Consider the following 14,196-nt stretch of genomic DNA (forward strand, 5'->3'; position numbering starts at 1 on the left):
AGCAGCAGTTAAACTCATGTGTAGGGGAGAGTTCAAATATTTAAATAATAGTTTGCAAAGCCTTGTAGCTGTTTGATTATGCTTGCAGGAGAGACTGTTTGTTCCAGGGGATAAGCAGAGTTAGAAGATTACTGGGAAGGATCTGGCCTCGGGAAGAAGAAGATGTTCTTTTAATGTGTTAAAAGTTGTCAACATTGATTGTATTGTACCTACTTTACGCATGAGGGGGCGTTCCAATACCCTGATGTTCATAAAAACTATTGTTGTGTGGTTTTCGGTGAGAGATCTGGTGCTGTCTGCGTACAGTGTCCCATCTCCCACATGTGTGTTCATTAAAATCATCGTTTGACTTGACCCGGCCGGACCAGTGTTGTTATTTTGGTTTTCCTCCATGTATCCATCCCCAATATTTTGAACCCGTGACAGTGACCAGCGTGTGTTTTAGGGCGAGCCAGCACTTTGCAGTGTCCTTGACGGCCGTGTCAGGCTTCATTTCAGCTGAATGAGCTGTTCTGTTTTGGATAGCTGTCTGTGCTCAGGGTGATGGTGATCAGGCAAACAGCTCATTAAAAAACAGATGAACTACCACACCATGCCAATTTTAATGAGACACTGACAGTAAGGAGTAGCTTAGAGCCTGAAGCCGCTGCTCTCTGAGGTGAGTTACTGTGTGTCTCTCACACAGAGACAAAAAGCAAAATGTGATGTACACCTCATATATATGTATAAAATGAATAATTCTCAAATACTACCCCAAAAACAATGGTAAATGGCCTGCATTTGTATAGCGCTTTACTAGTCCCTAAGGACCCCAAAGCGCTTTACACATCCAGTCATTCACACACTGGTGATGGCAAGGTACATTGTAGCCAAAGCCACCCTGGGGCGCACTGACAGAGGCGAGGCTGCCAGACACTGGCACCACCGGGCCCTCTGACCACCACCAGTAGGCAACGGGTGAAGTATCTTGCCCAAGGACACAACGACCGAGACTGTCCAAGCCGGGGCTCGAACTGGCAACCTTCCAATTACAAGGCGAACTCCCAACTCTTGAGCCACGATCGCCCATAATATAATAATATAATATAATATAAAAATATTTTTAAGTTGTTATCTGCCTTATAAAACTTGAACGTTGTGATCCAAAATATAAAGAAATCTAATCTTGAAAGATTTGAGTTCCTTCCAGGAGGAAACACAAACCCAGCTTCATGGAATCACAAGCTTGTATGCTGCATGCTGAAAGAGAGGGCTGCGTCAGGAATGGCATTCATGTGTGACATAAAGTCTGTGCCAAATCAAACATGTGGATCCATCTGCAGCAGTGACCCATTTGGGAGCATCTGAAAGAACTCTCCATGAACTCCAGACGACATTTTGATCTGTAGTGAGAGTAGGTAACAGGTAGAACTGAGCATGGAGAGGTAGAGGTATGCTCGGGAGAGAAGAGCAATAAAAGGCAGTATAAGTAAAACAGAATACATGTGTGTAAATGAGACAATGCACAACGATGAGAAGAGGAATGCTGGCAGTGTGGAGTGGGTGGAGATGAGAGTCAGGGGTGATTTGTGACAGATGGAGCGAGAGTGAAAGAGAAGTTTTAAAAGACACTAGTGAGACCTGCTATGATGCATGGCCTTAAGATGGTGGCACTAACTAAAGCAGGAGCACTGTAAAAGTGCATAATAAAATAACCTTAACCTGGTCATCTTTGTTTAACAGTACTGTATTCATTATTATTGCCCTAATTATTCAAGATAGCACTAAATGGCACGCATGCAGCGTGTCCACAGTCTGATAGGCACATGTTGGCTGCTCTGCATTGTTTTCCTGTTAGAGTCATATTGAGTTGATATGTACTAACAGGAGCATATCCTCAGGCTCTATGCATGTATCCATGTCAAACAAAATAGTTTAGTTTAGATAGTTGCTGAGGATCATATCAGTATTTTCTCAGCCAGTCTCACACAGGAAAGTACCAGTGCTTAAAACTTAAGTACAGGAATACTTTAGGCTGATATATCAGGCTGGTGGAAACAGTAGGCGGGCAACCAGGGCAATATGAAAACTATAAAAAAGATTAGAGTAGAATTGAGAGTATTAGATGCTTACCTGAATTGGGTAAGTGGAAGGACATTGATGGATGGATCAATTAAGTCGAATTTTGTCTCAAAAAGAAAATTTGAATCAGGGAAACACAAGGTAGTAAAGCAGCATTTCTAATTTTTCTGCTATTATCTCAATGTGGAAAGCAGACTTGCAGTTAATTAAAACAAAAAAGAAAGAAAGAAAGAATCTGAATGTTTGACCTTTTGTTGGCCTCACCAAAATAAAATGAAGCATTTAAAAACAAAATAATTCCCACTAATCCTAATTAACACTGAATTTTACAGACGTTACTGCTTAACCTCCTAAAACCCGAACTCTTCCACGGCATGCATTTTTAATTTCTCTTTGATATTTCGGCATATTGGGGTCCGATGAATGTAAAAACAAAGAATTATCAGATTTTTTTTTTTTACCTTATTTTTGTTTTTAAGAAAAGTAAGAGCCACATATGAGGATATTCTTTTAAAATTTTGATAGAACAGTAGCAGTATAATGTCCTAGTAAGTGGATATCAGGCCCTTATAGAGCAAAATTGAGTATTTTGGTCTAAATAACTCAAAATGTGATGTCCACATATGTGGACGCCAGGTCCTAGGAGGTTAAGTTGAAGTCAAATTTCTACAGTTCCTCCAATCACAAGATCAATCCGAGTGCCTGAATTCTAAGTTCTGCTTAAGAAATGTAATTAGATTTCCTCTAATCCTCGATTTCTTGTCAAGTATTTGAATCTCAAATGAAAACAATTTAAGACAGTGAGGTTGGAAGATACTGAAACATGAGCTAGTGGCTTGCTATATATATATATATATATATATATATATATATATATATATATATATATATATATATATATATATATATATATATATACGTTTATATATATATATATACGTATATATATATATATATATACATATATATATATATACATATGTATATATATATATATATATGTATATATATATATATATACGTATACATATATATATATGTTGTCACGCCCCCTGCCATGTTGCGGTTTTTAGAGCCAGAGGTTACCATATTTGGAAAAACGTAAATATAACAAGTCTGATTGACAGATAATCCAATTAAAAAAGTTAAAAAGTCACCAATAACACAGCTGAAAAGTGTTACACCCTGGCTTTAAATCTTCATCAAACACAATCAATATCAAATCAAACTAGATGAGTTGTAACTGGTAATAAGTCCTTTCATCAGAACCAGAATAGTCACTGGCATGAACTGGCTTTTGAAAATATTGAATCCCTTTCCTGTTTATCTGTAGATTTAATTTAAATATATAAAGCTGCTACTGTTAAAAAGCCATCAAGGATAATTCTGACAACCAAGGCCTGATACTGAATACTGCAAATAGATTTCACTCATGCCAGTAATCTTAAGATAATGTAGCATTAGCACATGAGTGTCATTAAACTCTTTCTAGTATTTCAGGAATATTGTGATCTATTGGCTCCACCCCCTGACAGGAAGTGAAACAATCAGTGAGGTTTTACCTGCCTCTAAACCTGCTGTTCCTGGACTTTAATGTTAGTATTGTGAACGATCTCCTTTGCTGCCACCACTTTGTCAGGCCTTCCTGCATCTTGTCCAGCTCATGAACATAATGAATGCTGACCTGCTGTCCCCTCAGGGGGCCGATCTGCCCACTCTCTCTCTGCATGCCCTCTGATTCAGCTGTTCCCCTCCTGCTGACATTTATGTCACTGGCTATGCTAATTCCCTGAAAAATATGCTAATTTAAGTGCCAGCGAATATTCATTAACTTACTGGAATACATTCAGGGTGACAGTTGGGAGCTGAGACTTGATGTCTTTGGAGGAAAGGTAAAACTTAACTTTATGGCTGCTTTGTCTAAATCTGACTCACCAGGTAACCTCAGGGTAGATCATACCTTCGCTGGTTCCAGAATGGCTGGTTAGGAGAAAGAAGGGTTCCCTGTGGGTAAAATCTCAATGTGACAGGACGGAGTGGGTGAGAAATGTTTAGTCAAGATTCATGTTCCCAAGAGAATAAGTACACGTGACTGTGAAAACAGAGTTTTAAGCTTGGTAATGATTTGATTTTCCTTCAAGCACCACTGTCAGGTTTGCCTACCTGAACATATTTCCAAGGAGCAGTTTTTATCAAAGCTGCAGGTGTGGCTCAGTTTCACACTCTATTATGATTTGAATGTAATAGATTTTTTTCTTTAAAGTTGGAGGTCACTTTAAAGTTCTATTCACGTGTAACAGAGCGTTGCTAATGAAAGCGTATGCACTCAGAAAGTGCCAGTTGTTTCTTCGACCTTTATTTTTATGCAATCTCCACCTTTTATGCATGGTTTATTAAAGTGATCTCTCTCTCTCACACACACACACACACACACACACACACATACACTTGTTTTTTCACCTGGACCTAATCTGCATATCTTAATAGCATGACCTTGAGTGTGACAAAGTTTTTAACCTTCACTTATTCATGGAAGACTTTTCCAGCTTTGTCACAATTCATACAGTACAACAAGCTTCCTTCTTCAACCCACCTGTCAGCAGGTAACACCTAAAATCTTTTACAGATATTGACAATTATTTTGAACCTTGCAGTTTCTCCTTTTTTTGTTTGTTAGTGTTATTTGAGATAAACAATCACACTGTCGTCTGGCTCTACACATTCTGTATAGATAAAAGAAACCAGAAAAAATACAAATGGAGGAAATGCAGAAAATGAAACTTTTAAAATTTTAGAGTTTTAAAGAACACTACAAATAAGACACGTTTATACTGTCACAGCTAGCAGAGAAGCTGACTGTGTGGAGTGAGGACTCATGCTGGACTCATGCAGTTGATATATGTTCTGTGAAGTGATGAATGATCTTCTCTATCAGGCAGATTGATGGATGAAAACTCTCTGCTTTCAGTTTTGTGTGAACAGTTTGGGAAAGGGTCTTTTCTGCTCCAGCATGACTGTAGCCCATTGTGCAACTAACCATAATAGCATGACACCCCGTCAAACACCTTTGGGATGAAGCAGGAGGCGACTGGCATCTTCTTGCCCAACATCAGTTTCTGACCTCACAAAGCCTTGACCACTGCAGCTGCAGAGGGGGGACCAACATCCACATTAATGCCTATGGAATGCAATAAAACCTTCCTATTACATCTGAAGGTGAAATTATTATTATTATCATTGTGTTATTACACTTTATTTATTACATCAGCGTTATTTTGACTCTCCCATAATAATAGTTTTGCTACCAGAGCATCAATATCCATCAGCTCTTGCAGGAACAGTAAATTGTTAGGATGTTTTTTCTATCTTCTGTTTCAGAGCAAAGATCTTTCTACTCCACTAACAATTCATCTGGTTCATCCTTACATCATTTTTCTCTAAGAAAAATTAAGAACTTTTTCTAGAGCCGAACATTTAATCCTTCCAGCCTCTGACATCTGAATGTTTGAACCGTCTTCTGCTGTGTTAGTGGGACAGAAAAGGCTGAGACGGTGCAGGAAGATGGAGACGGGCAGGCGCTCTTAGGCTCCACACGCCATAAAAGCTTCCTCAAAACAGAGATGCTCTCGGCGCGCTTCACTGGAGATAAGTTGAAATATTCTTTGAAAAAGCCTTTTTCATTTTTCTAAAAGTGTGGTCGGAGCATCACAGAGTGGGCCAAACCATCAAGTAGAAATCTTTGTGTTTCATTATTAATAATACTGTTGGTTCTCTGCAGGGGGAGGATAAGGAGGTGTCTCTGCAACCAGATGGCACATGTGGGATGACTTTAGACCGTACATCTCTGTGTTACTACAAACAAATATGTTACCTTTCTGACCCAGTAACAGTGTTCAAAATGATTAAACAATCATCACTATATTTTTAGAGATTTTTTCTTTATGTTTCATGCAAAAATGTCTCTAACTGCCGAATGATTTTCAGTAAGAACTCTAATACTTAGTGTCATTGTTGAAATGTTTCAAATCTAACTTTGTTACCAAACTGTGGACTCTCAAAAATACATGCAAGAGCACTTATTGGTTCTCTGGTGTTAGCTTTTAGTTTGTGCTCAAATTGGTGAACTTAGCAAAAGTATTAAGATCATTTTTTTTTTTTTCTTGTGAGACAATTTAGAATGTGAGCTATACTTGAAGCTGTAGTGTCATCCAGCTGAGCTTTCCAGCTGTGGAGAAAACCACAAGAGTTAAGAAGCAGATTTAACTGCTGCTGACAAAAACTGAAGCCATTTGTTTCATTTATTTAGCGTCTTCTTTGTGTCTAGTTATTTTTAGGTCTTTGTGTGCAAAAAACAGCTTATTTCTTTTCCATAAAATTCACAACCCAAACACAAAGACACAGATGCTAATTAATTAGTGCTAAGTTCACAAGGATTTCATTAATTAAACTTAAGAATAACATTAGCAAATTTATTATGCCTATACCAGACAGTAATGTAAGTATGCAATTAATATAGTCACATATCACTATAAAAATGCTCTAAAAGGCTCAAAAAGGGTCAGTGAAAGGATAAAGTCAAATGCATGATCTGTATTAAACCATAGACATGTTTGCTTCTGGTGTAAAACCTGACATTTTAACCACAGACAGCAGCATGAGCAAGATGCTGATTTTGATGACTCAGCTTTTTTGCCACTGTCATGGTGGTTTTTCAGGCGCCCAGACTTACCTTAATAAGAATTAGATGATGTGATTAGCTAACACTAGCAACCTTGGTTGGAAGCTGTGTCCACTTTATAGACATGACGCACGAGCACAAACATTTGCTAATTAGTGTTAATTAACAGACTAATAAAATACTAGAATTTCACTCACCAAAACTGAAGCATAAATTTCTTGGACAGGCTGTTTGTGCACAGCAAGACATAATAAGCAGAAAATTCCATTAAAAAGCCTTAAAAGGCACCAACAGCACACACACACACACACACACACACACACACACACACACGGTCCAGTTGAGTGACTCTAATTAGTGTAGATAAGGCCTAGCTGCCTGTGCACAGACGCCTGTCAGTTAAAGTAGCCACACCGCTAACTTTAGTATCTAGATGGATGATTTAGAAAAAAAAATCTCCCCACTCAGAGTTGACATGAAGGAGGAGACAAGTCTTTGTACCAGGCTGGACATGTTAACACAGGAGTCTATAGGATGTGACTTTTGGATCCAAACTGAAGTGGAGGAATTTCAGTTTTTGGCACTAGCCAATAAAGTATTGGTTATTACTTTATGATGATGATGATGATGATGATGATTATTATTATTATCATTACTATTATTATTATTGTTATTGTTATATTCAGGCCTGGAAGTTGATGATTTAAGGCAGAGATTGGTAGTGGAGAAGGACCCAAGTCCTCGCTGAGTCTTTCCTCTGCCCTCTTGTTTGAGCTCTGTACAAATATAGTGTCACAAACATCGTAACTACTGAGACTTTTTATAGAGTAGTAAATATTTTACTTATGCTGAGCCCATTCATTAACCCACTCCAATCATTTATTTACTGCGTTCATTTCTTTGAGACTTCACAGACTGCACAATAATTAAATAAAACATCAACTTATACACTTGTACATAAGTTGCTCAGACAGAATTATTACATCGTTTCTTGAAACTTGGTGTTTTGTCTGGGTAATTACAGGGATTCAGTATCACACGTAAAATCTTATAATATTACATTATTAAATCAAAGTGTTAAAAATATGAGCCACTAGCCAGTAAAATCCATACATTTATAACTTTATGGAAATGAATTAGTATTTCTCAGGGCTGTAGCTTTAGTAATATCCCACTGAGAGAGTCAACTGTCATCATTAAAGTAAAAGAAAAAAAAATCACATTTTCTAAAGCTTGACCTGTCAGCCAAAAACCTGTAAGTCTGCAGCTGAGGTTGGTTTATCGATCCTTTAAAAAAATCTAATTACACTCATTTAACCGCTGGAAACAAATCCACGAGGTAAGAACAGAAGCTCACGTCTGAGAAACACGGGTTCTTTCCTCTGTTTTGTCTGAAGGTGAGGGTCTGTTTGTGCACTCTTCAGGATCTTAGGCCGCTTGAATGGATCCAGGCTGACTGATGACGCAGGGAAACGGCGCAGAGCAGCAGCCTGACATCATGAGCTGTAACATGAGGATAACTCTATATATCCTATAAACATTGGGGTTTCATGGGAAAGGCTGGGAGGGTTAATGTAGCACTAACATCCCCATTGCTTTAAGGAAATCCAGCTCACCACAGCACTGAGGGCCTTCATGCCACAGCAGGTAGCCATCCAGGAGTCTGTCCTTTCAAAGACAACCTCTGAGCTGATGAAATGATAATAAGGCTGCCAGGTGCCAAAAGCTCCCTCCCTGCCTTCCCTTTACAGAGGTCATAGGTACCTGTTTTTCTCACACTGGAATCTCTAGACTAAATAACAGGCAGAATAATAGACACCTGTAAGCTCACAAGCCAAATCAGTGGAGGCAAACTGCTCTGATGCGCACTCTCTGAATGTAGACGTTCAAATGAAAGTCATCAGGATCAGGTGTCTGCAGCAGCACTCGATTTCAGTGTTGAAATGCAAAGAAAAGTCCAAATATGAAGCTCGTGTTTTCAGGTTTTATTTTGAGATTACAGTTCTTGTTGTTTTTGTATATTTTCTGACAGTGTTTTTGCTTTATTTTGTACAAACCCGTGTTCCCTCTTTTCAAATCCTTCACTTCCTGTTTTCTATTCTTGTCTGCCGTTCTAATTTTCTGTGTCTTAACTCATGTATGTTCACACTTTCACACTATTAAGAACTGCTACATGAAATGCTTTCATTTTTCTTCTAGTTTTGTATTACATTGTAATAGTTATTTTAAAGCAAAATAATTTTGTAATATGTGTGAAAATTGCAAATTGCTAACACAATTCAGTAGTTAGCATTAAGACAAAACTACATTATCAAAATTGAGATTCTTGTACTTATGTTCTCTGTGTGAGAGCACAGATACCAGAACTGAGACACAGTTTGTATTTCTGTGCCAGCAGACAAACGAGTGACGTGTTCATGAGTCAGGTGTTTCGCTATTCCTCGTCTTATGTTAGTCTTCTTCTGTGTTTTGAACCTCGCTAATTATGATTAAAAAAACTTTATATTTTGGACTTGTACCTTGGTTATGTTTGAACCCTGAAAAATGGTGACCAACATTTGCTACAGTTTCCAGATTAAACAACACATTTAATGATTTTTTAAAAGTGGGAAGCACGCTTGTTTGCCCTGGTTGTGTCGAAAGTGTTAGACTATTAGGAGTGATTTTGCTTCTATTAAATCTATTATATGCCTCTATAAAAAAAAGGAGTGCACATGTAGAATGACGTGCCATGCAATGCTTGCATAACCTAACAGGAAACTCACTAAGCTACATTTTCCTTTTAAAAGATAGTTTTCCATGTTTTCTCAGAGCTGAATGCAATACTTTTTCCCAGGAATCCAACATGACTTTAACCACCGTGATTTGCTGGGACGGAGGGCAATGCTGACACAATCCAAACCTGCAGGCCAGTTTGTCAGAGCAGATTTAACTGTAACTGAATGCCAGAAGACAGAAGAGTCATCTCTGCTAAAAAGCAGTTTTAATGAGGATCTGTCTCGGTTGATGACATGTAAAAAAATGTAAAAATTTGTTATGTGAACAAAAGTGGAAGTGAGTTCATTTTAACTCTGAAAGAACAGCGCATCAGTTTCTGACACTACAATCCAAGCAAACATATTAAAATAAGCCTGATTTTGCCAGAACACCAAAAGCAAGTCAGCTGAGGCTATACGTTAAAATATAGAGACCTCACTAAGAATTTGGGGGCTGGCGAGGTAATTTTAGGCTTAAGTCTGGGATTTAATTGCTGTTTCAAGAGCAAATTATGTTTGTGATGAGAGAACAGTATGGAGTAAGTAGTAGCAGTAAAAAATAATCATATTTGTATATAATAAGGAGTAAGACTTAAATCTTCCATAGAAAGCACTGATGTGTGTTTCAGGCTCTGGTCTTGCAGCTTGTTGTGCTGATGCGTCAGCTGTAAACAGATTTTGTGTGGAGATCCAGAGGGAGATGGAAACATCCTGTCAGCCCTTGGCTCGCTAAGTCAGGAGCCATGTTCTGGATGATGCTCCGACTGAAAAAACAAGAGCTCAGATCAGTCAGAGCGAAGCAGAATGTGAGAGATACAGAGGAGGACTGAAGGCATCTGGTGGGTATCATGACGCTGTGTCACATCAAGTATTCTGCAGTGCCTCCGTGCCAGTCAGGCTTATGAACTGGAGTGGAACATGTCCTGGAGGACAGATACTCGCCTGCTTAGAAGATGAAGAGTACGAAGAAAAGCACAGACACAGATAACTTTATTTTAACCCATTTTCAAACTTCAACAGGGCTCGGGTATCATTTTAATTATGAAAAAATTGTTACTTTTTCTTTGCTCTTTGAAAAAAAAAAATGAAAAACACAACACACTTAATCCCCGTAGAGTTGGCTAATATACATACTGCGTGATATTCAGTTTTTCACAGTTTAGGTGATCATTTAACAATTACACCTTACATTTTCCTAACAGAGGGACTGAATTGGTGATACTTTTTTATCCGCTTATTAAATACTTGTTGTTGTTATCAGCTTTATAAAGGAGCAAATTATCTTCTTTGTGTCCCTGTCAAATGAAGAAAATGATTTCAAATCCTTCTTTGCACATAGAAAGTCCTGAATGATTAAGCCCTGTCACATTTAAAGTACTCGCCACATCATACTATTCTAAAAGGACATTTTGGTCTGAGACTGCAGGTTTGCATGTGCCTAGAGTTTCTAAAATTAGAAAGAGAGGCAGAGACTTCAGTTATCAGACTCCTCTCCTGTGAACCGGCTTCCAGTTTGGGGTCAGAATTTGCTTTCTTCCACAGCTTACAGTTAGCCTGGTTCTTCCTGAACTTTCCCATATGGGTGCATAAATAGGTTGAGGCTGCCGGTGAAGTTCCCATGAAGCACTGAGCACTTTTCCTCTATTCCGGTCTTTTCATATATTTACATGTGTGTCATTAATATTTTTGTTTTCTTTCCTCTAGTTTTTGTTTTGTCTTTGGTCTCTTTATGCTCCTTTTTCTCTTCTCTTTCCCTTTATTGCCAAACCTGCCCCTGTCCTACCCAGAGCCTGGTTCTTACGGAGGTCTCTCCTGTTAAAAGGAATCTGACTTTTAGGGTTTTCTCTCTGACATTATAGGTTTTTGCTATTGCTAGATTAGTGCCATATAAATGAGATTGAGCTGGACATACTATGTACATGTATATAAATTGCAGACTGGCTTTTCAAGTTTCAGTTTCCAGGCTGAGAAATCCACACCTTTAATTTTGATAATGGAAACAGATTTTCAGTTGCTGGTTATTGTGACGTTACTGTGTGACCCACTGAATTCCTCATCTGTACCGGACTTCGCCTCGTCAGTGCTTCAGTGTCTGTTACCTGACCTTGGCAGGTGTAAAAAGCACCTGCTGTAAGCTAATCCATCGCCCCGAAGAGGAGATCAATGCGGATCTCCACATCAAAGTGGACGACTTACACCGAAAGCCTGTTTGTCTTATTGAGCGATGCCATTAAACGGCCAGTGAGAGGAGGAGGAGGATGGAGAGAGGCAGCGTTTGAGTGTGGAGTCATGTGTCCGTCCTTTCACCGAGGTTTAAATAGCTTCATGTTCACAGTTTAATGTAGTCAAAATGGAAGCAACGAACTCATCTGTGATCCCAGTGGTACTAACAAACAGTCTGTTAGACAGCAAATTTGGACCACTTTAAATTTTCCTTATGTTGTAAGTAGATACAATTTTGGAACTTTATTGAAAACCATTTTTCTTGATCCTGTAATGTTCATGTAGAAACATCAAATTCAAGGTGAATCTCATCTGCTGTGGAGTTGAGCTATATGAATAATCTGACCTCCAGTGGTGGGTGTGTCATCCCCCTCATCACCGGACTCCACTGCAGTGTCAGTGGGATTCAGGAGATGCTCAGTGTTCTTTCCACCACCCGACTATATCCTCAGTTGAAGTCAGCAATGCCCCGTCCACTCTCTACACAATGAATCTGAGTTTGCTCAGCTGTAGACTGTAAAATATTTCTCTTATCAGTTTGGTGGTTAACATAACAAAATCTGAAGCTGCCTTTTTTATGTCAACGCTTGACAATTAAGTCATCTCAGTGAGATTCAACTGAGAGCTCCAGCTGTGAGAAACAAATATGAGGACTCTCCATCTGTATCGTATTAGTACCTTAGTGCCTCTGCTGAGGTCCAATTACACACTGGGTCATGGCGTTAGTTAGAGAGGTCTGTCACTCCCAACTGATGTGTTAGCAAGCAGTGTGGTTTAGCCCTAAGAATATCAATTTTCCTGAACCCAACTAAGTAGGTTTTAGTGCTTAAACCTAATTAAACCAAATGTCATAGACAGTAAAAACTGAATGAAAAGAATCAGCAAATTCCAAAACATAAAGGTATCAATGGGGCACAAACCTGCACCTTATTCCAACATCACCCTGTCTGTCTAACGTGGAACATGTCAGTAAAACTAGATTGTTATCTCTCAGCAGTGAGGCAAGAACACTAAATGAGGCCTTGAATTAGTTTATACACTGAAATGTTGGTTCTACGACAAAAAATAATAAAAATGTTTTGCAATATTCCTTAAAAAACCAACAACACCCCCCACTAATGAGTTAGAAGCATGATTTTAAGAAGCATACTAGCATGATCCGAGCCTATTTTGGTGTATCAAAGTCTATAAGCAATTTACAACACAAAGCAACGTTGCCAACTTTAAACTCAACATCTGTTCTCTGGTCTGAAACAGCCTAATAAAAGACACAGTTTGTCACTGTGCTGTCACTGTTCCAGCTTTGACCCCAAGATCTTCACTTTTTGCTGCTCGGAGCAGAGGCTTCCTCAGGGAGCGGCTGCATGCTGAAAGAAAGAAGCACTGCAAGACCGCAGGAGCAGGAGAAAAGACGAAAAATAACCTCTAACATCTCAACTCCATTAATATTACACGCTCGTGTCTGTACAATACAGTGGAATCTCAGCCTGCTTTATCCTCTAAATAATTCACGCAATAAAATCTTTTCTTTCTATAAAGACCTTAAACTTGTCTCTTCTTGGTGCCGCTCCAAGTGTAGGACGGGAAAAAAGAGACTGTGGCAGACTACGAACAAAGAGTAACGCAGAAGAAACAAAAACGTATATTTATTTGGAACAAAGACAGACATATTGCAAATCTGAGCTTTGTTGCTTCCTTGCTGACTGAATCCAAATATCTTTTTGATATGTCTTTATCTACAAAATCAGGAAAAGCAAACAGCATGGAATTGTTTATCTATATCTATTTTGGAGGAATTTTAATCCTGTTGGGTCATTTTAAAGATAAAAACAAAAAAAACTCTTCATTAAACAAATTTTAATTTTTCTCTACAGTAAGTCAAAGTTTATAATTATGTTGTCTGTTTAAACACAAAAAAGGTGTGAATGTTTTATGGATAAGACAGGAATTTAAGAAATCACTTTCAAATTAGAAAACAAACATTAACTAAACATCTTTCAGTTTTTGTCAATTTGTACGTCGATAAAAATTCCTTGGTCAGATCACATAAGAACAACAAGTTCAGCTTTAATGTAGGTGTTTTGTCCCTTGAAGAGCGAATATGAAGAGCAAAATAAAGGGAATTAGATTTGATGCAGACAAAAATTAATTCAAGTTAAGCTAAGTTAAAGTTTTTATGTGACAGTCTAGGCATAATAGCTGCAGGTATGTGATCAGACAATGGATGATGTTTGGATCAAAATCACTACTTTTTGTTGTCATAAGAAACAACACTGACACTGTTCTGTTTGGAGGTGATATTTATTTTACGTGTTATTTTTAGTTGTCTCATAGCCAAGTTATGCCTTCTTAACTGTACACTTTTTTCTACATTTAACAAAGAAAATTGTATAAAGAGCTAAAGTTTAGCTTTAGTAGGGGCCTGATTGCTTGAAGTAACAGATGGAATCTGATTAAGGCAGCTGTAAACATCTGTTA

Source organism: Oreochromis aureus, linkage group 12 (assembly GCF_013358895.1).
Source record: "Oreochromis aureus strain Israel breed Guangdong linkage group 12, ZZ_aureus, whole genome shotgun sequence".
Classification (NCBI taxonomy): domain Eukaryota; kingdom Metazoa; phylum Chordata; class Actinopteri; order Cichliformes; family Cichlidae; genus Oreochromis; species Oreochromis aureus.